This window comes from Podarcis bocagei (assembly GCF_964188305.1).
Source record: "Podarcis bocagei genome assembly, chromosome: 13".
Taxonomy (NCBI): domain Eukaryota; kingdom Metazoa; phylum Chordata; class Lepidosauria; order Squamata; family Lacertidae; genus Podarcis; species Podarcis bocagei.
In genome coordinates, this window is record NC_138138.1 from 29,629,668 (window position 1) to 29,656,031 (window position 26,364).

General features: G+C 43.9%; 1 pseudogene across 1 annotated transcript; it reads left to right on the forward strand.

The window, feature by feature from the left end:
- Window positions 1–5,853: 5,853 nt before the first annotated feature.
- LOC308570624 (vomeronasal type-2 receptor 26-like) lies at window positions 5,854–24,760 on the forward strand (annotated as a pseudogene). The gene is made up of 9 exons: window positions 5,854–6,113; window positions 6,969–7,260; window positions 8,480–9,112; window positions 15,645–15,748; window positions 17,822–18,110; window positions 19,790–20,650; window positions 21,489–21,716; window positions 22,603–22,729; window positions 23,859–24,760. The product of its transcript is annotated as a vomeronasal type-2 receptor 26-like (transcript).
- The last annotated feature ends 1,604 nt before the right edge of the window (window positions 24,761–26,364 follow it).

The window sequence follows — 26,364 nt, forward strand, 5'->3', positions numbered from 1 at the left end:
GTAACAGCTCCCCAGATGTTTAGCTAGAGCATCTGGTCCCACATGACAGGAGTCATGATACTGTCGCACGACCTGCGGACCCAGAGACTCCGGCACCCACAATCGGTTGTCAGGTGTAAGATACCATCCTTGCTCTGTAACAGCCAATTTATCAGCCTCTGCCATCAGTCGCTCCTGTATTGCGTATGGTAGTTTGAGGCTAGTGTTCACAATCTTTTTCGGTAGCAGAGATCCTATGAAGAAAGCAGGTGCCAGTTGTCTCGCTGCTTGTTTAGCTGTTTTATTTGCTAGGCGGTTTCCTCTAGCCGTATCACTTGGTCCAGTCAGATGTCCATAGCAATGTATCACGGCCACTTGGTTGGGTGCCCATACTGTGGTTAAAAGATCTATGAGGGCTTGGGGATGTTGTACTTGGTTTCCTTTTGATGTGAGCATGCCACGCTCCTTCCAGAGTACTCTGTGGGCAAGCAGGGTGAGGAAAGCATACTTTGAATCAGTATATATAGTATACTATATATACTGATTCAAAGTATGCTTTCCTCACCCTGCTTGCCCACAGAGTACTCTGGAAGGAGCGTGGCATGCTCACATCAAAAGGAAACCAAGTACAACATCCCCAAGCCCTCCTCTAGGGCCACCACTGCGTGCCCCGCTTTCCGTTGTCCATCCTCTACAAAGCTGCTACCATCCACGAACCAGGAGGGCCACCTGGGATTTGCTTCATCCTTCAAATCAGGCCTACTTGAATATACTTCATCCATCACTTGTATGCAGTCATGTGTTGGGGGCCTATCCTCTCCCATATGTAGCAGCGTAGCCGGGTTAAGCGCCTCAGTGACTCAAAACTGCAATCGTGGGTGCATGAGCAGTGCTTGGCACTTCATCATCTTCGCCTGGGATAGGAAATAAGTCCCTTTCATGTCCAACAAAGCTGGTACAGCATGAGGAGTGACGCATGTGGTTTCCTGTCCAAAGGTGAACATGTCAGCTTTTGTAATCAGAGTGGCAGCAGCCACTACTGCTTGCATGCAGGGAGGCAAACCTTGTTCCGTAGAGGTTAATTTTTCGGACAAATAGTCTATGGGTTGTTGCCAGCTACCTAGCTTTTGGCAAAGAACACCCTTAGCTAGTGTGGTGTAGTGGTTAAGAGCGGTAGTCTCGTAATCTGGGGAACCAGGTTCGCGTCTCCGCTCCTCCACATGCAGCTGCTGGGTGACCTTGGGCCAGTCACACTTCTGTGAAGTCTCTCAGCCCCACTCACCTCACAGAGTGTTTGTTGTGGGGGAGGAAGGGAAAGGAGAATGTTAGCCGCTTTGAGACTCCTGAAGGGGAGTGAAAGGCGGGATATCAAATCCAAACTCTTCTTCTTCTTCTTCTAGCTATACCTTGTTCTTCATCTACGAACAGGGTAAATGGTTTTTCTGGGTTGGGAATTCCCAGTGCTGGTGCCCGCTGCAAGGCTTCTTTGAGCTCCCGGAACACCTGTTGTTGTTCTGGCCCCCACACGAAAGGGTCCTTTTCCATTCCATGGGTGGAGTTGAGTAGAGGTTGAGCGATGGCACTGTGGTTTGGTATCCATACTCTACAGAATTTGGATGATTGCCTGTCTTCGCTCATTTCGTAGGGTACGCTGGTGGTGGGAGATATCAAATCCAAGGTACCTGATGATTGGTCGACAGACTTGGGCCTTGGCCTTAGACACCCTGTAGCCAGCTGCTGCCAGGTGATTCAGAAGATCTTTGGTCGCTTGCGGACACGTGTCTTTATCTTTACACGCAAGACGAAGGTCATCTACGTATTGTAGAAGAACGCGGTTGGGGGAGGTAGGGAAGCTAGCCAGGTCAGTAGCCAGAGCTACCCCGAAAAGTGTGGGCGAATTTTTAAACCCTTGTGGGAGTCGCGTCCACATGTACTGTGTTTTAGTACCGGTCTCTGGGCCCATCCACTGGAAGGCGAATAAACTCTGGCTCTCCTCAGCTAGCCGACAGCAAAAGAAGGCGTCCTTCAAGTCCAATACAGTGAATTGTGTTGCATTTGGCGGAATCAGACTTAGCAGGCTATATGGGTTGGGGACATTTGGATGGAGGGTTTCCACGGCCTCATTTACAAAGCGCAGATCTTGCACCAGATTATATCCTCCCCCTCCTTCTTCTCTGGGAGCAGCGGGGTGTCCATTGTGACTGGCAATGTTTCAAAATCCCATGTTGGAGTAGCCTTTTGAGATGGACCCATACCCCTTCGGCCGCTTGGTGTGGGATGGGATATTGTCTGGCAGCTACAGGATTAGCAAATGGTTTGGGCTTCACGATTATGGGGGGTATATTTCTAGCCATGCCCGGGGGATTGTCTTCGGCCCATACCTCAGGATTCACACTTTCCAGGATGCAGGGAGGGATAGGTTCCTCCCTTTCCTGTACCATCATGAGGCGCCAGTGTTCCCTTAAAGGGGCTTCCACTATCAGTTCTCCGGATGGCCCGGCAGTGGACATCGTAACCTCTCCTGACGGTTTGAAAGTGATTTGTGTCTGTAGTTTGGCCAGTAAATCCCTGCCCATCAGTGGAATGGGGCAATCTGGTATGTAGATAAATTTATGTTGGACTGTTTGTCCCCCTAGTTTACAGGTCACAGGGTGCAAGACTGGCACTCGCTGTGATTTCCCGGTGGCCCCAATAATGCTGATCGATTCTGTCGTCGGTTTAGCAACGGGGTTTGGTACTACGGAGTAGGCTGCCCCAGTGTCTACCATGAATGGTATGATTTGGTTCCCTTTTACAATGCTGACCATGAGCTCATGGGAACCTGCTTTTGTTGGGTCCGGTCTGTCCTAGTAAGTCACTTCCACCCCTCTCAGGGCCATTGCTGGCTGGCCCCTGTCCTCGCCCTCTGCCTTGATTTCACAGAGTCCATGGACGGGCCTGTGGCTGTAATGCGGAGGCCCATGGCTGGGCTTGTGGCATCGGCCCTTGGTTACTGTTCCCAGCCTGTGGGGTGTGGGGTCCCTGGTGCTGTGGGCATTCCATTTTCCAATGACCCTTCTGCCTGCAGATGGCGCACTGGTTCCTTCCTTGGCATGCTCTGCCTCTCCCGCGGGCACCTTCACTCACACCGGGACTGCATCTGCATGGACTTTGAGGATGTTGTGCTATAGGGGGTCGACTAGATTTTCATCAAAAGTCCCTTCACTGGGCCACCCTGTCCCTTGGGACGGCCAGTCAACTTCACATAGGGCCCGGAGTCTTTCTTTCTTCAATTTAAACCCCCAATCATCTCCCTTCACGGCGTCCTTCCAATTGTCCAGAAAACTAAAAGGGGGTCAATTTACTGCTTGTCCCCCCCATGATGCGGGACACTCCGTTCACCTAGCATTATTTCTCACTCAGTCACCTTTCTCCACATCCTGTCAGTGGCCTGGATGGACTTGCGTCGCCAGGAACCGCACCTCAAGGTCCACACTTCGCTTCGCCAGTGGCTCTGAGCCCCAGCGTCTCATTCACTCAAACAGTAGCTGGAGTGTCCCCATACACATACACCATTCACCTTCCCCACTCCCCTTTACCCTAAACTTCCCAAAACCGATGGCACTCTACTGCTCCAACTGGAACCGGCGGCACTTTACTGCTCCTACCGGCGGGGATGATCAAGCCCTTTAGCTCCCACAAAATAAACTGCAGAGCTTACCTTTCCTCTGGGTACCCTCTTTCCTGCGCGGCTGCTGCCTCTTTCTCTCATCGCTGCAGCGTCTCCACTCAGGAATGGGGTGGCCGGTTCCTCCTGCGAACTGGCAGGATGCTAACTTGGAGCCGCCGACACTGAACCGAGCTGTTCGCCTTGCGGTGACGCCTCAGATCTTTGTCCATCGTCCTCGGGGAACGCAGTTTCCCAGCCAATGCACCAAGAAATGTAGTCTTCTTAGACTTTACCGATTGGTTGGGTGAGCTTTGCTCTCGGAGAGGGAGGAAGGAGTCAAAAGACACCGAGGTTGGTTCAGAGAAAGAGTTTTTTATTTCTGCTCTCCGGAGCAGCAGAAAGGCACTTGTGTGGTCAGTTCACAGCAAGCACACTGAAAGAGAATTTTCATACAGTATATATTCCCTCCAGACCCCCTCTGCCACTTCCCCAGGAATCCTGCCTCTTGAGTAAGTTTACCTCCTTGAGCATCCTTGAGCTTAAACAGATGTTTCGGTTCCTGTGTGCTTATCTTAGGGCAAGAAGGTCACCTAGCTATAGGAGTTTCCCCTGGCGCCGTCTCCGGGATTGGGGGCTGACAGGCCTGACAGGCAAGGTCTGTGCGTCAGCATGGCCAGGATATTTACAACCTACAAGATAAAACCCAGATCTTCCACCCTGTCTCCACTTGCTCCACTCGGAACTGACAAGGCCATCCATCACTAAGCCTTCCTGGACTGATAAGGGAGAGGCTTTGTACAGCTGGGTTCCTGTTATACACTGGCTCAAGTTAATGGATTTTAGCTAATGGACCCTTGAAGAAGGAATGCGGGAGTTACTGGGGCCTGGTTCTGGTCGCTCTGCGTTCAGGCTTGGGTAACCTGTTCCTTCACTAGTATTTATTAATTTCTAGGGTTTCAGCCCCCCCTCTCTCTGGAAACTTTTTTTGCTTTGAGCAATGGCCACGACTCTTGCCTTTATTCCCATGCAACAAGTCAAAAGTCAGATTGTAAGCAAATTGTGTTTCTGTTTGCATAAGTTCACCCAGAAGCAGTAGTACTTCATAAGTAAATACATACAGTGGTACCTCTGGTTGCGAACGGGATCCATTTCGGAGCCCCATTCACAACATAAGCAGAACGCAACCCGCGTCTGCATGGGTCGCGATTTGCCGCTTCTGTGCATACACGTGACATCATTTTGAACATCTGTGCATGCGCAAGTGGCGAAACCCGGAAGTAACCCTTTACAGTACTTCTGGGTCGCCGCGGGACGCAACCTGAAAAGATTTAACCTGAAGCAAACGTAACAAGAGGTATGACTGTATAAGAATAACAGAAGGATGCTTAATAGCCTGGAGCCACTGGGGGAATGTCCAGTGACTTAGTTAATAGCTCTCCAAGAGGAAATTAATCATTCTACAGGGGAAAAATTCCTAGCAGCTTCATCAAACATGATGCAACTTAAAAAGCCAATCATACTTTGAGGGGTAATCACCCCTATCATTGTCAAAATTACTGGTTTCCATCCTCTGACATAACGGATTTCCATAGCCCATTAGCAAGAACAACAATCAGAATCTGGAAAAAGCTATAAAACCCTTCTGTTATTCAGATGCTGATGTAGGTATAGGCAGGACTCTGTCATTGTTTCTACGATGATGTCCCCTTTAAATGATGGTGTACACTTCCACTGGCTGACTCCACCATGATCCTTAAGACACAAATGTAAACTATGAGTATCCCTGTTTCACATTCTTTGCTTTACTCTGTTCATCTTCTATTTTTCTTCCTACTTCCTGCTAATCCACTGCTTCTCTTTCATATACTTTGTATTTTGGGGGGCAAGCTGATAGATAATTCTCTGAGAAAGCCTTTCTACCTTGGGACGCAAAGGACAAAGTTATTTATATCCATAGATGAAGAGGGTAAACATATGACTAGATTTAATAGAAAAAAGTATAGTTGTCACTCAGTGCTGGATGATAAAGTGAAGAGATAAAGAAAACAATCTGTTCAACGACACTTATGTACAATGAGCCATTAATAAATATATGACTAGAGTACTGGCACACATATTATCCCACAGATCAAGCTATAACCAAGTGTAGCAGCAGAATCAACCACAATTTAAGGAAGATTGTAGCAAAACTGGTCATAGTCTCATATGACGCTGTAGATAGGATCATGGGAATCTACGTTCGGAGGGGACTTTTTGTTAACCGAATTGTGCTGGTGGTGATGTTGCTGCTTGTAATGCTGTGTCATACTGTATGCAAGATCCATTCTATTAATTGTTCCATATTTGATGATCCTCATCCTATTCCTCATGAATTTTACCAACCAGGAGATTTTGTCATTGGTGGGATTGTTTCTCAAGTCTTCTTCCTCTATAACAACCTCTCTTTCACGGAGCAGCCAGCACAAATATTGATTGATGAACCAATGTAAGGCATTTCCCCCTTTTGCCTCATATTCTATAATAGTTCAGATCGCAATGACTGAGAGCTCATCATTAAGCAATATTACGATTCATACAAATGATCCGTTATCTTTTGCTTCAATTGACTTTAACTTATTGTATATTTCTTGTTTGATTGAAACTGTTACAGAGTGCTTTTTTCATAGTAGATCCGTCCCTGAGACCATCTACTGCTTATCACCCCATTATTCAGGAAAAAATATATCAAACCGCAGCTCAAAGACAAGGTGGGTCAGCCAACAGTTACTACAGCAGAACCTTGGTTCTCGAACGCCTTGCTACTCAAACATTTTGGCTCCCGGACGCTGAAAACCTGGAAGTAAGTGTTCTGGTTTTCGAACGTTTTTTGGAAGCCAAATGTCCGATGCAGCTATCGGCTATTGTTTCTGGGGTGTCAGCGCCACTCAGAAGCCGCACCTTGGTTTTTGAACGTATCGGAAGTTGAATGGGCTTCTGGAACGGATTACATTTGAGAACCAAGGTACCACTGTATTCAGCTCTGAAGCAACTACAAATCAAATTGAGAGACAGGGAGGGGCAGAGGGTGTGGCTCTAAGTAAAAGAAGAGGGAGAGAGGCAGCCATTCAGTCCTTAAATAGGGTGGCTGTCCCCTCCCAAGGCACCAAGTGCGTGCATGATTCAGAAGTCCTATGCAGACTGCCTCTTTCAGCCTGAACAAGCTTCATATATGTCCCACCGGTTGACACCAAGGTGGAATGGGCAGCAGAACAGGGCACAGTGGAACAGAACAAGTGGGAAAAATCCTTTCTCCCCTTGTTTTTCTTATTACTCCATTAAACAACTGTAGCTCTTATTACAGATCAGTACCTAAGAACTACCAGCATATTCTGGCATTAGCATTTGCTGTCAAAGAGATCAATGAGAATCCCAACATCTTATCAAATATGTCTCTGGGGTTCCGCATCCTCGATAGCTACTATTCTGCAAGGATGACCTATAAAGCCACCCTGAGCCTGCTTTCTGCACACCATAGATTTACCCCAAACTTCAAGTGTGACAACCAGAGCAATCTGATTGCTTTCATTGCAGGATGTGTCTCTGAAATCTCTGCCAACGTGGCAATCATTTCAGCAGTCCACAAGACTCCACAGGTAAGCTGTCAGTATAGAGGTTTGTAGGTTTCACAACAATTTCAATCAAGCATTTGAAAAGTTCCCCTATTTTATTTTTGTTAGCAAACATACTAGAGGTAGGTCATAATGGTAAAATAATTATCAGATGAAAGACTAATGCTATTTTGCATTGCAGTAATGGATCGATAGTTTTCAGGTCATGGGGAGTAAAGTGCTGCCCTTTTCTTCATTGTCCTCTTTTGAACCTGTTTCAGTCTACCTAGATCTTTCTTAAAGGGAGATGGGAATGGAAGAAAGTCGAGGAAACTGGGTATAGTTAACCGTGAGAACAGGAGAATTATGGGAAATGATACATAATGAACTGAAAAAAATGTTTGAAAGTGCTCCCCCCCAACAGATTCCTTTCTGTTGGGGATAATTCAGACTGAAATTCCCAGGTGTCAAAAAAGGTTATTTATGTATGCCACTACTGCGGCCCATGTTTTGTTAGACCCAAAATGGAAAACGAGCGAAGTCCCAACTAAAGAAGAGTGGCAACTTAAATTGACAGAATATGTGCAGCTTGCAGACTTAACATATAGAATAAGAGAACAAGAATAACATATGTTTAGAGAAGATTGGAAAATGTTTATTGAATATATGGGAAATAACTGTGTACAGCTGAAAACGCTAGCAGCATTAAGATAAATTCAACAGTGCAAATAAGTTTTGATCGATGTAATAATGGAATACTAAATGGTATAGTTTTTGTAAAATATGCAGGGATTTATGATATGCAAAATAAACCATGGAAAGAGAAGAGAAGTCATTGATATCTTAAGGATGTAAAAATGAGTACTTTAAATTGTAAAACAGAAAATTTAATAAAAATTAGAGAGAGAGAGAGAGAGAGAGAGAGAGAGAGAGAGAATGTGAGGCTTTTTGTGGGAGGCGGACATTTTAAGCACTCTTCAAATGCCAAATATCTGAATGGTCATCACATCAAAGAGGGCAAAGACTTGCACTCTCTTGCTCAAGGAGTCAGGACAATATTGGGTTGAAAATTATGAGAAATGTATTAATGGTAAGCCCAATTCGAAGAGAGAATGAATTACTAAAGGGTAATAGGTGATGGTTAAGAAGAGGCTTAACAACTGTTTTTGTTAACTCCTGATGGCCTAGTAGATTCTAACTCTTAGATAGCAATATTTAACACACTTTTATTTTATGTGAAGGTTACTTATATTCTTTATTTCAGATCACTTATGGGTCATTTTTGACAGCAAAACGTACCAAAAGGCTGTTCCCCTTTTTGTACCGGATGGTACCCAATGAAGGCCAGCAATATGTGGGAGCTGTACGGTTATTTCAGCATTTTGGATGGACGTGGGTTGGGCTCTTGGCTGTGAATGATGACAAAGGGGACCGCTTTTTACAGACAATGGTGCCACTGCTTTCCCAAAACAATATCTGTTATGCCTTCATAGTAAGAATACCAAAACGTTCTTTTGTGGATGAATTGATAGCCTTGCTTATACAGCGGCTGAGAAGCTTTCACATTATCACGGAGAAAAAAGCCACTGCAGTCTTTGTATATGGAGAACCTCCATCCTTTCAGGTTTTGAGAGTGTTGCTCTTTCTAGCACCTTTCTCGTCACTGCCACCTTTCAGTAAAGTATGGATTATTACATCCCACTGGGATTTTGCATCTCTCTCTGTTCAAAAGATTTGGGACATACAAGCCTTTCATGGTTCCATATCATGGGTCCCTTCTTCCCCACATGGGCTGCCACCCATGCCGTCCACCACCACAACTGCACCCTTGCCTGTGGCTGCACCCATGCTGCTGCCACAACAAAGCAGCAGCAGCAGCGAGGGGGCAGCATTAATGGTGAGGGCAAGAGCACTGTTGCGGCAGTGGTGGTGGCGGCAAGGGCAAAGTTGCAGAAGGGGTGGCAGCAGTGCAATAGTGAGGGAAAGGATGGGAAGGGGAGTTGGTTGGATCTGCCGCCTGAGGTAAATTGGTTCACCCTACTTCATACAAGGGGGACGCGGGTGGCACTGTGGGTTAAACCACAGAGCCTAGGACTTGCCGATCAGAAGGTCGGTTGTTCGAATCCCCGCGACAGGGTGAGCTTCCATTGCTCGGTCCCTGCTCCTGCCAACCTAGCAGTTCGAAAGCACGTCAAAGTGCAAGTAGATAAATAGGTACCGCTCCGGCGGGAAGGTAAACGGTGTTTCCGTGCGCTGCTCTGGTTCAACAGAAGTGGCTGAGTCATGCTGGCCACATGACCCAGAGGCTCCCTCGGCCTATAGAGCGAGATGAGTGCCGCAACCCCAGAGTCATCCGTGACTGGACCTAACGGTCAGGGGTACCTTTACCCTTTTACTTCATACAAGCACCAGCCTTGTCTACTGGGATAGTTAGTACCAGTGCCTGAAACTATGGGATGCTCAGGGTTGATTGGTTTGTGCATTTTGGGTTGCCTGAGTTAACAATATTGTTGGCCAAGTTCTGGGAGTTGCAGTTGTGGCCCATGGATACATGAAAAACAGTTTAGAGTTTGGTCTCTTCTTTGGTCTTCAATGAAGCAAAGAAGATGCCTTGCTGCTAACCACACCTTCATATTTCCATGCAGGTGATGCCAGTTTCTGTATGCAATGATAACTGCTATCCTGGCTATAGTAGGAAAAAGAAGGAGGAAGAGAAATTCTGCTGTTATGATTGTGCTCCATGTCCAGAAGGGATGATCTCTAATCAGAAAGGTATAAGGGATAACCAATAAATTTCACAAAAGAGACAGGGAGCATAAAATACCAGCAAAATACATAGGAAGCAAAAAAACAATACCCAATTCCTTTTTGTTTGTTTGTTCCTGGTATTTCTTGCCCCTACTTCATCTTAAGGTCCCGGGGCAAATTACATAGACTAAAAATACAATTACAAAGAAACTATAATATACATATAAATATATAAAGTTTTAGTGCCAAATACATCTCTGTGAGGAGGGAGTTTTATCATTTTGGAGCCACTACAAATAAGGCTCTTTCACAAACCACCCAATTCTGCCTCCATATATTTAACCACCTTTTCCAAAAAACCTGCCAGTAGCTCCTTAACTTTGATCCCAATATCTTCCCTCTCCTTCTCATGAATCACCCTGAATTATGGAATTACTGGGATACAGAAAAACACATAGCCATTACATTACTACAGCACAGAACCATGTGCAAATTCAGAACCACGGGTACGCAAAAAGATGCAATTTCTATTTTCTTTCTTTCTAGAGCTAGTAAAAACAAAATCAAACAAAATTCATTGATTGTTGTAACTGATTCTTACAGAAAGATGTAGTTCGGCATCTTGAAATACTTATTATATCTTCATTTTATTTCAGACATGGATGCCTGTTTCAAATGTCCAGAAATTGAGCACCCCAATATTGACCAAACTCAATGCATTCTCAAGGTCCTAAGCTATCTGTCTTATAAAGAAGATTTAGGGATCATCTTAACTATTTTGGCTATTTCCTTTTCTTTGCTTACAAGTTTAATCCTTGGAACGTTTATCAAGCACAAGGCCACTCCCATTGTCAAAGCCAACAACCAGACCCTCACCTACATCCTCCTCATCTCCCTCCTCCTTTGCTTCCTTTGTTCCTTGCTTTTCATTGGACAGCCTGGAAAGGCCATCTGCCTTCTGCGACAAACAGCCTTTGGTTTAATCTTTTCTGTTGCCCTTTCCTCTGTGTTGGCAAAAACTATCACGGTAGTCCTGGCATTCATGGCAACTAAACCAGGATCCGAGATGAGGAAATGGGTGGGAAAAGGACTAGCAAACTCTATGGTCTTTTCCTGTTCCTGCATTCAAGCAGCTATTTGTATAGTTTGGCTACTTACTTCTCCGCCATTTCCAGATATGGACATGTACTCATCGAGTGGGGAAATTATATTAGAATGTAATGAGGGTTCACCTGCTATCTTTTCATGTGTGTTGGGATATATGGGTTTGCTGGCCATTGTCAGCTTCATCTTGGCTTTCCTAGCCAGAAAGTTACCAGACAGTTTCAATGAGGCCAAATTTATCACTTTCAGCATGTTGGTGTTTTGCAGTGTTTGGTTAACTTTTATTCCAACTTACTTGAGTACCAAAGGAAAATACATGGTGGCTGTGGAGATCTTCTCCATCTTGTCCTCTGGTGCTGGATTACTGGGTTGCATCTTTTCCCCAAAGTGCTACATCATTGTGCTGAGGCCTGAGCTGAACAGCAGGGAACATCTAATAAGGATGAAGAAGTGAAGTAATCTAAGTTCATCTCTTCTTTGTGCTCTTATATATCCTTCACTGGAAATCGTGTCCTCCAAATCATGGAGAGCCACTTGTTGCGGTGAGCTCACCAAACTGCCTTCTTGTTGCTGGAGCAGACCCATTTGGATGACCTCCTCACCTCATTGGTTGCCTCTTTGTTGCTGGGGAAAATTTTCTGTTGGTTGGGGTTTGATTGGCAACTAAGGGGCTATTTAAGGGGCTGCAGAAGGCGAAGTACTTTCTTTTTCGCATTGTGCAATGGATCTCCCTCTCTCCCTCCATGTAATTTAAGGTTGTGTTTTTGGCCTTGCTATGCCTGTCTAGGGGTGGCCTGTTTTTGGAGCAGGGGCCTGGTAGGAATTTTGCCACTTGGCTGGTGCCATTTGGTTTTTGCCTACCGTGTTGCAAATCGTCACTTTGTAAGGTTGGCAGTTAGGCATTGGTTCATTCTTTGGTGGAGGGGATTATGGATTGCCTGTGCCTGCCCCTCATTTTTGTTGCTGCTCTAGGGAATTCCGTTAATGGAATCCAGGGGCTCGATGTACTGTGTCTGATCCCCTCTCAGGGGTAGGGCCATGTCAGAGTTCCTAGGAGCATCTGGGGTAAACTAAGAGGCGGAAATCCGCCTCTGTGCCCCCCCAGTATGTTTTCACTTACTGACCTCTGGAGGTTCCAGTTGTGAGTCCTGTTCCTGCAGGTGCAGGTTCAGGTAGTCTGAACCAGTGCTAAGCAACCACTCACACATGCTGTAATCAATAAAATTGTGGCCAAAATTAATGCCAAAAATCTTAAACAAATATTCTGTGTCCTGTGTGATTTATTTTGGAGGGGGTTTCGGGGTCTTCACATGCAAATACTGATGCTAGGGATCTCATGAGAATTTGGGTATGTTTAGTAGATCATTATCCCAAGGCCAGAACTGAATACAAAGAGCAACTAATAAAAATAAAGATAAAATAATGTAAGCTCATCTCTTTAGCTAGGTCTTAGATGTACTTCACTGGGAATAATGGTCTTAGTAGTACAGTGGTGCCTCGCAAGACGAAATTAATTCGTTCCGCAAGTTTTTTCTTCTTGCGAGTTTTTCGTCTTGCGATGCACGGTTTCCCATAGGAATGCATTGAAAATCAATTAATGCGTTCCTAGGGAAACCGACTTCAGACCAGGTCCGGGGACAGTCTGTCCTCCGACCTCTTCTGAAGGCTGGGGGGGGGGACAAGGGCTTTTCTTCCCACCCCCAGCATTTTAAAATCGCCCCGGGACAGCGGAGGACTTCTCCGCTGTCGGGGCGATTTAAAAGCCCCTGGGAAGGCAGGCAGGGGGGACAAAGACTTTTGCCCCCCGCCAGCCTTCAGAAGAGGTCCTGGACCTCTTCTGAAGGCTGGCGGGGGCGAAAGTCTTTGCTCCCCCCGCCTGCCTTCAAAAGCTGTCCGGCCAAGGCTTCGCGGACCTCTCCGCCAGCAGCGGCAGCGCTGCCGCTGCTGGCGGAGACTTGCCGGCATGCCGAAGCCTGCGCGCGCTGACATCAGCGCGCCCAGGCTTCGCGGACCTCTCCGCCAGCAGCGGCAGCGCTGCCGCTGCTGGCGGAGACTTGCCGGCATGCCGAAGCCTGCGCGCAGCGCGCCCAGGCTTCGCGGACCTCTCCGCCAGCAGCGGCAGCGCTGCCGCTGCTGGCGGAGACTTGCCGGCATGCCGAAGCCTGCGCGCGCTGACATCAGCGCGCCCAGGCTTCGCGGACCTCTCCGCCAGCAGCGGCAGCGCTGCCGCTGCTGGCGGAGACTTGCCGGCATGCCGAAGCCTGCGCGCGCTGACATCAGCGCGCCCAGGCTTCGCGGACCTCTCCTGCCTTCAAAAGCCGTCCGGGATAGCGGGAAGCGCTTCCCTGCTATCCCGGACTGCTTTTAAAATGCTGGCGCTGGGGAGCAAAGCCTTTCGGGCCCCGCCAGCCTTCCTGGACCTCTTCTGAAGGCCGGGGGGGGGGGAGAAAGGCTTTGCTCCCCACCGCTAGCATTTAAAAGAGGTCCCCGGAGATTTCCCTATGGGCTTTCGTCTTGCGAAGCAAGCCCATAGGGAAATTCGTTTTGCGAAGCGCCTCCAAAACGGAAAACCCTTTCGTCTAGCGGGTTTTCCGTCTTGCGAGGCGTTCGTCTTGCAGGGTACCACTGTATTTTATGAGGATTCAGCAACGAATGCTTACACAGGGGAACAACTACTTTCTTTTCAGCAGAGGCTCGGCCCACCTGGATTTGGCATTCATCTCAAGACTGTTCATAGACACCCTGCCCTATGCTGCCTGTAACTACGTCCAGTTCCCAAATAGGAACATTCAACTTGTGGACCAGGACAGGGGACCATACAACAGCTGTAGCTCCTTTGAGAATGGAAAAAGCTTCTAGATTCCCCATCTCCTTCCATGTTGCTATGTTAGCTGAAAAAGATGCTGCAGTTATACTGGCATGGTGTCTTTTTCCCCTCCAGGGGTCATGGGTGTGGCATCCTGCATGATGGAAGAGGCTAGCTAAGGCTAGGGGGAGGTCCTCCCCCTCCACCATGGTCGTGCCATGCCTGAACTGCTTCTTTGCCACAATTCCACTGGGAACAGGGATTTTTGGCCCATGGGCCATATTCCCATAAGGAGCACAGTGTGTGCCAGAGTAGAATATGGGTAGAGCAAGGATTGTGAGTCTTACCCAGGATGGGGGAGAAATTTAGTTTAGTTTGCATTTAAAGGTCAACCTACCTAATCCACACTTTCTGACACAATATGCATGCAAAACACAACTATCCTTCCAAATGTGTATGTCTCTGAATTTTGCAATTCAAGTAATGTGTGCAATAATGCATAGACTAAAGTGTGCATACAAATGCATATATTAGTGAAGAGAATGTACATTATGCATTATATTATGGAACATTGCATTGCAAAAATGTGTATATTAGGCAAAATCGCATCAAAAATGGTACATTAGGAGAAATATATACTTAAAAAAACCTGACAACATGAAGAGCTATATGCCAACATAATGCTGAGCCTCAAATTCTCCAGGCTGTAACTGAAGTTAAACCTCAGCTTTCACATTATACTAATTTTGAGTGATCTGTGGTTAAACTTAAATATAGTCCTGGACAAAGGTAACCTGGGGTCACCAGGCAAATTTCCATAAACTAGTTATTATCCCTCTATGAAGAAAATAACTGTTCTATAATTTGAGAGGAACTCCTAGCGGTAACAAACTTCAAAGACCAGCAACACATTGGGGAAGATAGAATCATAATTACTGTTTTTTAAAAGTCTTCCTACACAATTGACAACCGAAGCCCATTTGCAAGATCAACAAGCAACACCTGAGGACAACCGCACATATTGTTTAGAACAGGATCTAGGCATAGGTAAGGCGGTGCCATTTTTTTCTATGATCATTTCCCCTTTATATGCTGCCATTGCTTTCACAAGATTTTTCTGTCATGATTTTAACCCCCACCCCAATATAAACTATGTGAATCCCAATTCTTATCCTCTCTTCTTGCCCTTTTCATCTTCCACTTCCCAGTTTCTTACTATGAAAAATTAGACCACATTGATTCGTTATTAATTTACACTTTCATTGCTGCACACTGTCTCACCCTCATTCGGACAAGCTGATTGAAAATCCTCTAGGTTACACTTTTTTTTTTTACACTTTAAAGCAAAATAATAGATAGCTGTACATGAAGAGGTGCGTATGACTATTTTTTAAGAAAAGGAAAATGTGTACTTCTCAGTCTCCCGTTGAGAATACAGTGAGGCAATAAAAAGAAAATTATGTACAGGAACACAGATCGACAAGGAGCTACTTTTAACTATGAGACGGGCACACAAATTCCCTAAAAGGCTCAGTGTAGCAATGGAATCAACCAAAATTCAAGGGAGGCTGTGGCAAAGCTGTTCCTAGCCTTACAGGATGCTGTAGATGGAAACATGGAAATCTACATTTGGAGAGGACTTTTTGCCAACAGAATCATGCTGGTGGTGACGTTGCTGCTTATAATGCTGTGTCATACTGTATGCAAGACTCATTCTATTAATTGTTCCATATATGATGATCCCCATCCTATTCCTCATGAATTTTACCAGTCAGGAGATTTTGTGATTGGGGGAATTGTTTCTCAAGTCTATTTCCTTTATAACAACCTCTCCTTCTTGGAACAGCCAGCACAGGCCTTGATTGAGGAATCGATGTAAGATTTCCTTCCTTCCTTCCTTCCTTCCTTCCTTCCTTCCTTCCTTCCTTCCTTCCTTCCTTCCTTCCTTCTCTCTCTCTCTCTCTCCCACCCCCTCGATCTCTCATTCTATAATAGTTCAGTTCTCAGTATCTGAGAGCACATAATTAAGCACCATTAATGCATTATTTATTGTCTGAAGCTGCAACACACAGCTACCTACCTTACACAGGGACAATCTAGGGTTTATGTTTGGAAATTATTATTTTTTTTTTTTAAAGATTTTTATTGGTTTTACAAATTTTAAAAAACAGACAAACACTTAAGAAAACAAACATACACGTATAAATTCATAACATATTTTCATAAACCTCTTTTCTGGGACTTCCCCATACCCCCCCTTTCTGCATCCCAATGTCTATAATTTTATAGCAACTCCCAATTGTTACTTTCCAACCTCAGTCATCTTAGTCATCTCTATATTCTGACCTTATGTCACTGTATCCCTTTGTTCCTAAGAACCAAAACACTCTAACATTCATTGAGTTTATAATAGTCCTTAAGGTAACTTTTGAATTTTCTCCATTCTTCTTCCGCTGTCTCTTTTCCTTGGTCGCGGATTCTGCCTGTCATCTCAGCCAATGTCATATAGTCCATCACTTTCATCTGCCATTCTTCCAGAGTGGGTAGATCTTGTGTCTTCCAATGCTTTGCGATGAGTATTCTTGCTGCTGTTGTAGCGTACATGAAAAAAGCTCTATCCTTCTTTGCCACCAATTGGCCGACAATGCCCAAGAGAAAGGCCTCTGTTTTTTTAGGAAAGGTACATTTAAGTACCTTTTTCATTTCATTATAGATCATTTCCCAGAAAGCCTTTATCTTCGGGCATGTCCACCAAAGGTGGTAGAAGGTACCTTCAGTTTGGATGTTTGGAAATTAAAGCACCATGGAGAGGGGCCCACAATCAAATCTGACTCCCTAATGAGAGTATGTGCGTGATGAATATGTTTTTAAGAATAGTCTTGTCACCATGTATTATTAATATTTTTTAAACTGCACAAGTGAAATATCATAGTATATGTTTCTTGAAAAGTAATTTCTGAATTGGTATTCACTACCTCAGGCACTTTGCACTCTCTTGACATAACTGGATTATGGTTTTCAAATGCAGCTGAGTTTATGGACGGTTGGAAGTCTCCCCTTGGCACCTTTTGCTTGCAATATCTTCTCTCATTTCATCTGCAAATGGTAGATGCATTTAAATTGCAGCAGTGTGTCCCTGGCTTTAGGAGATTAAATGATACATTAATTGCTTGCACTGATATTTCTTCAATGATTGAAATGGTTGCTACAGAGGTTTTTAAGGCATGTTCACAGACACGTAAAGGTTCAATGGGTGGACAAGGGAGAGGCACACATTCAAGGCCCACTCCCATTGTCCTCGTATGCCTTCCCAGTCCCTATGTTGATTAGTAAAGCACGGCCCATGATAGTGAGAGGTGTTCTACCCACATTCAAGCAAACATGAATAACATTCTCCTGCAGAGCTTCCCCACTCAACACAGGGATTGTTGAGGGCTGAGCATTCGAGGCAATGCACACAGGTCATTGGGGCAGGGCTTGGAGGCACATCCCAGACCCATGGATAGAGTGTTTGCATGGTCAGGCATTAGTGAATACCAAGAGAGACAACAGAAGAGGCTCACTTGTCTCTTCTCAGAGGTTGCTTTCAAAAGCTAGGAAGTACATTATATATGTCAAATCTATTTTGGGCTAGCACTTGTGTTTGTGTGCAAAAGGAGTGAATTATTGTTGTAAAGAAAGTGAACCTAACAAATGTAAGGAGCAGCATGTTATGTTCTTGAATAATCCCCAAACATTCTGATCATTCAACTATTCATCAGAAGAGTACCTGTTTCATATATCTTACTTTCTGCTAACTTTGCTGTACCTTTGCTTTTTCAACTTCTGTGGCATTGAGTTACATCTCAATATCAGTAGTTTGCAGATGAATGTTGATGAAGTGTACAAATGTATTTTTACTGGTGCTTTGCTGCTGCTTTATTAAACAGGCTGTACCTCTTTTTACAGTTCAGTGCCTAAGAACTACCAGCACATTCTGGCTTTAGCATTTGCTGTCAAAGAGATCAATGAGAATCCTAGCATCTTATCAAACGCCTCCATGGGCTTCTATATCCTCAATAGCTACTTCACCGCAAGAATGACTTATAAAGCTAGCCTTAGCCTGCTGTCCAAACAGAAGTTTGTCCCCAACTTCTGTTGTGATGGCAAGAACAAGCTGATAGGTTTAATTGGAGGATCTGTCTCTGAAATCTCTGCCAATATGGCCATTATTTCAGCAATCCACAAAATTCCACAGGTAAGCTCTAGAGATACCACGAAAGTGGCACATGTGGAAATGGAAATTGCCTCAGTTTATATGTTCATTTGTGGTCAGGAATGGAAATCATGCAAGCACATATGATCTTTATTCATTGTTGTTGTTTTCAGTCCCCAAATGATGTGTAACAGATGACACACACACACATATATAATTTTTTCTGATGTTTGCTTTACATTGAAATGAAATGGGCATTGCATTGAAATGATGTAATGACATCATTAATGACATAGTTAATTGCATAAAATTTGGGCACAGCAGACAGAGATATGAATGTAATTCTTAGTGGCAGTGGCATGGAAACAGTGCTGATTGCAATGAATATGGGTTAGAAACAAACTGATTATTTCCTGTATCCCTAGTCTTGATTTCAGCACAGCATTCAAAAAGTTCAAAAAGTTTCATTAGAAATCTGTTTCAATGCAGACTATATGGTAATATCATTAGGTTGATTGAAAGATAAAGAATGGAAAACTGCTCTGAAACTAACAAAATGCAAATAAACAAAGTGCCAAATTAAGGCAGAAAAAAATTTCAAAAGCAAACCTTTGGATAGGGGACAACTGGCAGAACAACAACACACCTGAAAGAGATATAGTAGACCAATGGTTCCCAAACTGAGCATGGTGCTCCATGAAGCATCTTCAAGTGCTCCGTGAAGAGCTTGGAAAGAAAAATAAATAAAATAAATGTAAATAAATAAATAAATAAATAAATAAATAAATAAAATAAATGTAAAAACAGCCCCAAATGCCCATGCATAAGGGTGACAATACTGCTCCATGATTAATTTCTCTCTTGAAAAGACTCCCACCACACAAAAAGTTTGTGAACTGCTGTAGTAGACCAAGAGCTAACTATCAGTTACCACTGTGATGCAGCCGCGGCAAAGTCTTAATGCAATTTAAGCTGCATCAATGCAACCAAAGTGCTATATATTGAGAAGTAAAAGCTGAATGTTATTTAATTAGCACACCTCAAGTTTAGTAGTATGTTCAGTCCTCAGTGCTGCACTTTGTCATAGATAAAGATAACTTGAAACAGCTTCAGAGGAAGACGGTGAAGATGGTCAGGAGAATGGGGAGAAATGCCTATGACAAAAGGTTGGAGGAATTGGGTATATTTAGCCCGGGGAAGAGGAGATTAAAATGTGTGGGTGGGTGGGGGGTCGTGAAGCTTACATCCCTCTTCAAGTATAAAATTTCTGAATAGCTGTGACATTGAGTTGGGAAACAAATTGTCACCTGCTGTTCCAAAGGGTAGGACAAGATTTTGGAACAGCATTAGGAGACTTCTCTTAATGCTAAATGTAGTTCAAATATAGAAACAATTACCAAAGGGTCCTTGCTGGAGCAGTGCCAGATTTAGGGCAGGGTGGATGGTTCCCCCTCACAGAACACCAAGCCAAGGGGGCTCCAAATTGAGAGGATCTAAAATTGAGATTGAGGGTGTGTGCATGGCAAAGTTGGGGTTTGCTTAGAGTACCCCTGAAGTTCTTCAGGCAGAGCCACAAAAAGTCATATATCGTGGGTGATATATATTGATTTCCTGCATCATGCTAGATTTTGCACTTGATTGCCTACGGGACCCTTTCCAGCTCCAGGATACAAAGACAGACCTTTTTGTTATGTGAAAAATTATTATACGTTTTATTTCAGCTTCCTTATGGATCATTTTTCACAGGACAACATGGCAAAATGCTACTTCCATTTTTGTACCAGATGGTACCCAGTGAAGCCCATCAACACATGGGAGCTGTGCGGTTATTTCAGCATTTCGGATGGACGTGGGTTGGGCTCTTGGCTGTGGCTGATGACAAAGGGGACCGCTTTCTGCATACAATGGTGCCACTGCTTTCCCAGAATGGCAAATGTTATGCCTTCATAGTAAGAATACCAAAATGGAGTTATATGGATGAACTGATAGACTTGCTTATACAGCAGCAAAACAATTATGAGATTCTCATGGAGAGAAAAGTCAATGTATTCTTTATATATGGAGAACCTCCATCCTTTCAGGTTTTGAGAGTGTTGCTTTTTCTAGCACCTTTCTTGTCACTGCCACCTCTTGGCAAAGTGTGGGTTGTTACCTCCCACTGGGATTTTGAATCACTGTCTGTTCAAAAGAATTGGGATATGCAAACCTTTCATGGTTCCATATCCTTCACTGTTCATTCAGATCAGCCATTGGGATTTCAAAAGTTCAATGAAGGAATAAGACCTTCCTGGGCCAAAGGAGATGGTTTTATCCAGGACTTCTGGGAACAGGCATTCAGCTGCTCATTAAAGAAGTCTAATGGACAAGAGGAAAAGGGGAAGAAGAGTTGCACTGGAAAGGAGAAGCTAGAGAATCTTCCTGGAAATCTGTTTGAAATGCACATGACTGGCCACAGTTACAACATTTACAATGCTGTCTATGCTGTGGCACATGCTTTGCATGCCATGTACACACAGAGCTCCAGATACAGAAGCATGGAAGAAAGAGGGAAACTAGCATTTCAGAATGTACAACCCTGGCAGGTAATGACAATTAAACACAATGGCAACGAAACAGACTAGTTTATGGCCCAGAGATAAAGGCAACTCGAAAACTACAACTAATTCAGAATGAGACAGCTAGATTGGTGACTGGGAGTGGCCACCTGGTCCTAAAGGATCTCCATTGGCTCCCAGTACACAATTTAAAGTGTTGGTGATGATCTTGAAAGCCCTTAACAGCCTTGATCCTGTATAATACTATATCATCATCATCATTTATACCCAATCTCCAGCCCAATTTTTCAGCCCAGACACTGAGGTTCACCTCCAAGGGCCTTGAGGTGGTTCCCTCACTGCAAGAAGTAAAATTACAGGGAACCAGTCAGAAGGCCTTTTCGACAATGGCGCCCTCCCTGTGGAATGCCCTGCTATCCGACGTCAAGGAGATAAACACAACTTGTAGAAGACATTTGAAGGCAGCCCTGTATCAAGATGTTTTTAATGTTTGACATTTTATTATGGTTGTAAGTGTTGGAAGTTTCCCAGAATGGCTGGGGCAACCCAGCTAGATGTGTGGAATATAAATAAAATGATGATGATGATAATAATGATAATAATATCATTATTATTATTATTGATTACATACCAACAGTTGGGAAGTGTTAGGGTATGGGGGGGAGGGCTATTCATTTTGACAAGTAGCACCAGACTCATGATAGATTAATGACAGTTTTATCAACAATGGGTCAAGAAATGGCAGCTAGAAATAGTGAACTCATAACCAAAAAAGAGCAGGACAGATTTTTTAAGAATGCTAAATATTAAATTACTTTTGAGGCCTACGTAAGTATCTCTTTGTCAATATACCCTTCCAAATTAGGTGCATCACTTTCTAGGTAACACCATATTCAATAACAGTGCTGGAGACATTGTGTACTTTGATGTAAATGGAGAATTAGTGGCCAGTTTTGATGTCACAAACTGGATGATGTTTCCTAATGGCTCGGTGGCTAGAGTAAAAGTTGGAAGACTGGAACCACAGGCTCCTCGAGGCAAAGAGTTAACCATTCACGATGACCAGATTGTCTGGCACCAAAGCTTTAATCAGGTGAGACATGGCACCAAATGATTGAGTAAATAAGAGTCAGTATGCTCAATTTTCAAAAAGGCATTGTTAATGCTTTTGAAAGCATCTTATTGCATTAGTTTTAATTCTTCTAAAATCTCACAGAATCTCTTTATTCCATGAACAAGGTCTCATCTCAAAGAGACTTTGTCATCTTGGTTGGTAGAATACACAACTCCCATCATCCCAGCACTTGAGACTACGTACCTTTTGCAAGTGCTTGTTTTGACGCAGAGCAAATTGAATGAGAAAGATAAAGGAAGTACAGCTTTCACCCTCCCACTGATTCTTTAAAATTCTGGTTATATGTAAAGAGAGCATCTCTACAGAGGTGTAAAAAGTGACAACTTAGATGTATGGTGACAATGTGCTTGGAGAGCAATATCAGCTCATGCTATTTCTGTTTGCCAAAGTGGCTCTGTCTCATTCACCCCACTGGGAATTGCTAGAACTGGACTGGAGGATCCTAGGCTGGACAATAATTTTACTGTCAAGGAGCATAGAATATCATTATGACTTGGCAGGTATCTAAACATGTATTTGAGAGGGAGGAAGCTGTAAAATGTGATGTTCAAGCATTGCCTCTCAGCCTTCCATTTGTAGTCCAATGTATTCATTTTGGCAACGGTGTATCATATCTGTGCATTAGGTAGGTCAGAAGAAGAGGTCCCAAGGAAGAATATACTGTTCCACCTGGCTTGGTGTAATCCTAGATGGACTAGAAATATTGTTGGCTGAGTTCCAGGAGTTCCTGTTGTGGCCTATAGGGCATGCAATAGGTTAGATGGTTTCTTTTTCTCCAAGGAAGCAAATTGCATTGAATTGATGACTGGTTTTGTTGCTAATAATCCTTCATGTTTCTGTACAGGTGCTGCCAATTTCTGTGTGCAATGACAATTGCTATCCTGGCTACAGCAGGAAGAAGAAAGAAGGAGAGAGATTTTGTTGCTATGACTGTGCTCGTTGTCCGGAAGGGAAGATCTCACACCAGAAGGGTAGGAGGAATAATCAATACATTTTATAAAAGACACAGGGAATATAAAACAGCATGACCTAGTTGAGAGAAGTCAATAATCAGAGGCAGAAGCTAAAACTGGGAGGAGGGAGGTCAAGAGGCAGAGATGAGTCAGGTTAGTGAAGAATCATCTTCCGTGACAAGCTCCCATCCCCCCAACTCTGAAAACCAGAAGAGGCACAAAATGGGAGGAGCAGAACACAGGCACAGTTTCCAATTGCTAGGAAACCCCCCCCCCCCGGTGAGGAGGAGACATAGATGGCTGGGGGAGGGGGACGACCCACAAGGAATGAGCTGCTGTACTCATTTGGTATTGAAATTCAGCCAAGTATGTGAAGATTTTTTTTTTTTCTAATCAAGGTTAACTCTAGCTTTGAACATTGTGATTTACTGACCAGCTCGCTCTGTGACAGTAATGTGCCTTCATATCATACTTTGGGATTAAAGGGTTCTCCATACGCAAATAAATACAACTGTAAAAATTAGAAATAAAAGCAATAATAATACTTTGGCATGTGAAAAGTACTTACTGAATGTTTAAAGTGCTCCACCTACATTATTGCAATAACACCTATAACAATTTTGTAAATTACACATGAGGATTAAGATTGATAAATAACAGCATTTCCAGGGACAACCTTCTATGTTCATGACTTGAGAAGAGGTCTGCATCACAAAAATCTTGGGTTACACAGAAACATTTAGCCATTACCAGATCAGTGTGATCACAAAAAAATTCTCACTTTCTCTTTAAAATTATGGGAGTCCTTTCTCCTAGCGTTGGTGAAAGAACTGCAAGAACATAAACATAAGGAAGATGTTGGTTAACATTTTTACATTTTCTACATACGATTGCCTCTACTTGGGCCCGATCCAAGTTGCGACCGCAGCAAAGCCGGAAGTAAATACCGGGTTTGCCGTGATTTGTGCACACACAGAAGTGGCTTCTGCCATTTGCGCATGCGCAGAAGCAGCTGCTGCCGTCTGCACATGCGCACAACAGCGCTTCTACCAGTGACCCATTTCACCTAAAGGGTGGGCCACCGGAATGGATTATGGCGGTAAGTAGAGGTTTCACTGTACTTAAACAGCTCCTCCTTTTTTTTCAGACATGGATGCCTGCATCGGTTGTCCAGAAGACCAGTATCCCAACAACAACCAAATTGAATGCATTCCCAAAATTCTAGTTTACCTTTCTTATAAAGAAACTTTAGGGAATATTTTAGCTACCACTGCTATTTATTTCTCTTTGATCACAAGTTTAGTTCTTGGAATTTTTATGAAGCACAAAGACAGTCCCATAGTCAAAGCCAACAATGCAACCCTTACCAGCGTCCTCCTCATTTCCCTCCTCCTTTGCTTCCTCTGCTCCTTACTTTTCATTGGACAACCTGGAAAGATCATCTGCCTTTTTCGACAAATTACTTTTGGCATCATCTTTTCTGTGGCTCTTTCATCTGTGTTGGCAAAAACCGTCACTGTGGTCCTGGCATTCATGGCAACCAAGCCAGGGGCCAAGATGAGGAAATGTTTGGGGAAAGGGCTGGCAAATTCTATGGTCCTTTCCTGCTCCTTCATTCAAGCAGGCATTTGTGCTCTTTGGTAATTTACTTCTCCTCCGTTCCCAGATAGAGACATGCACTCAGTGCATGGAAAGATAATACTAGAATGTAATGAAGGTTCAGCTACCATGTTCTACTGTGTCTTGGGCTATATAGGCTTCCTAGCCTTTGCCAGCTTCATTGTAGCTTTCCTAGCCAGGAAGTTGCCCGACAGTTTCAATGAGGCCAAATTTATCACTTTCAGCATGTTGGTGTTTTGCAGTGTTTGGTTGACCTTTATTCCAACCTACTTCAGCACCAAGGGAAAATACATGGTGGCTGTGGAAATCTTCTCCATCTTGTCCTCTGGTGCTGGATTACTGGGTTGCATATTTTTCCCTAAATGCTACATCATTGTGCTGAGGCCCGAGCTAAACAGCAGGGAACAGCTAATAAGGAGAAAAAAATGAGACAATATAAAAGCATGCCTTTATGGTACACTGTAATCTATATTTCATTAAAAAGGACAGTGGCAAGGATTTATGGGAATGTGTGAACGTGTGCCCCACAACTACTCTGTGTTTCCCCATCATATTTATTGTACAGGTGATCATGGTTGTAGGGGGTATTCTAAGAATTAAATCATGGATGCTTCCATTGGAGAACTTAGCTCATATTCTTTTTGGCAGAAATGAACAGAGCACAGCTGACTTAGATTTAGCACACACCTCAGTTCTCCTCATGCCCTCATTAGTATTTCTTCTTCTTTCATCCTGTCTTCGTATAAACCCGGAAAACCAGTACAGTGGTACCTTGGGTTACATACGCTTCAGGTTACAGACTCTGCTAACCCAGAAATAGTGCTTCAGGTTAAGAACTTTGCTTCAGGATGAGAACAGAAATCGTGCTCCAGCGGTGCGGCAGCAGCAGGAGGCCCCATTAGCTAAAGTGGTGCTTCAGGTTAGGAACAGTTTCAGGTTAAGAACGGACCTCCGGAATGAATTAAGTACTTAACCTCAGGTACCACTGTACTGCTGTTGATGCAATGTATCTTTTCATTTGTGGACAAGGAAATGAATGATTTTGAGACAATTGGACGTCAAAGAAATATTGTTTAACAGAAAGTGGAGGAGAGTTGTATGTTATCATTTTGTTTTAATGCAACTGGCAGATGGAAAATAAGAATTCCTTTTTTAAATTTTAAATTGTTTCCTTTCCCTTTCTCTCTCCCCCCTGCCTCTCTTTTCTTTCTTCTTCCTGATTCTTCCTCTTTCTTTTCTCTTTTCTTCATTCTCTCTCTTCTCTGACATCCTCTACTCAGGGCTTTTGTTAGGGTCCAGGAGTGATAGATGGTTGATGGAGAGACCCTGGATGGGAGGCAAGAAAATGTTGGTTTTCCAGTGTGAGAGGCTAGGAGGAGAAAGTGGCTACTACCTTCTGTGGGTGGCAAGGGTTAAGAACTACCTTTAAGAGAGGTCACCTTATTCTATTTGTACTTTTTGTAGCTTTTTAGAATAAAAAAATTACATTAATAAAAATCTTAACACCAAAAGAAAGAGAATGCCACAACCCAGCCCTTCTGCAGCTTGTGACCTCCAGCTCATTCTGTTAAGTGGGGCTGTGAACTTCTGCCCCCAGATTGCCCCCTGTTGCCACACTACAGACAGAGGAAGAAAGAGAAAAGCACCACTTACACAATTTCCTTAGAAATCCCACAAAGCTGTTTACAGAAGGAGTCTGTCATAATATTTGACTGTGTACATGACCTCGGATCTTTCACTCTCCCTGACTTCCATGGAATGAATAGGCTCCATGCCAAAAAACAAAACGAAAGATCACCTCAAGGTTAAGCAGACGACACGTGGCAATTTATACACTTCTCCAGAAATACCAATTCCTTTTCTTTGGTGGAATTTGCATTAGTAATTGGCCACCCTCCTTGATTGTCAACTGTCTTTTATGTTTTATCACACAGTTCCTGTTCCACCATTCTTTTTACATGTAGTGACGTGCTTCAGATCCTTCCTAGGAACTCAACTCATTCCTGTTTTGTTTACTCTATACAATTTGAAAC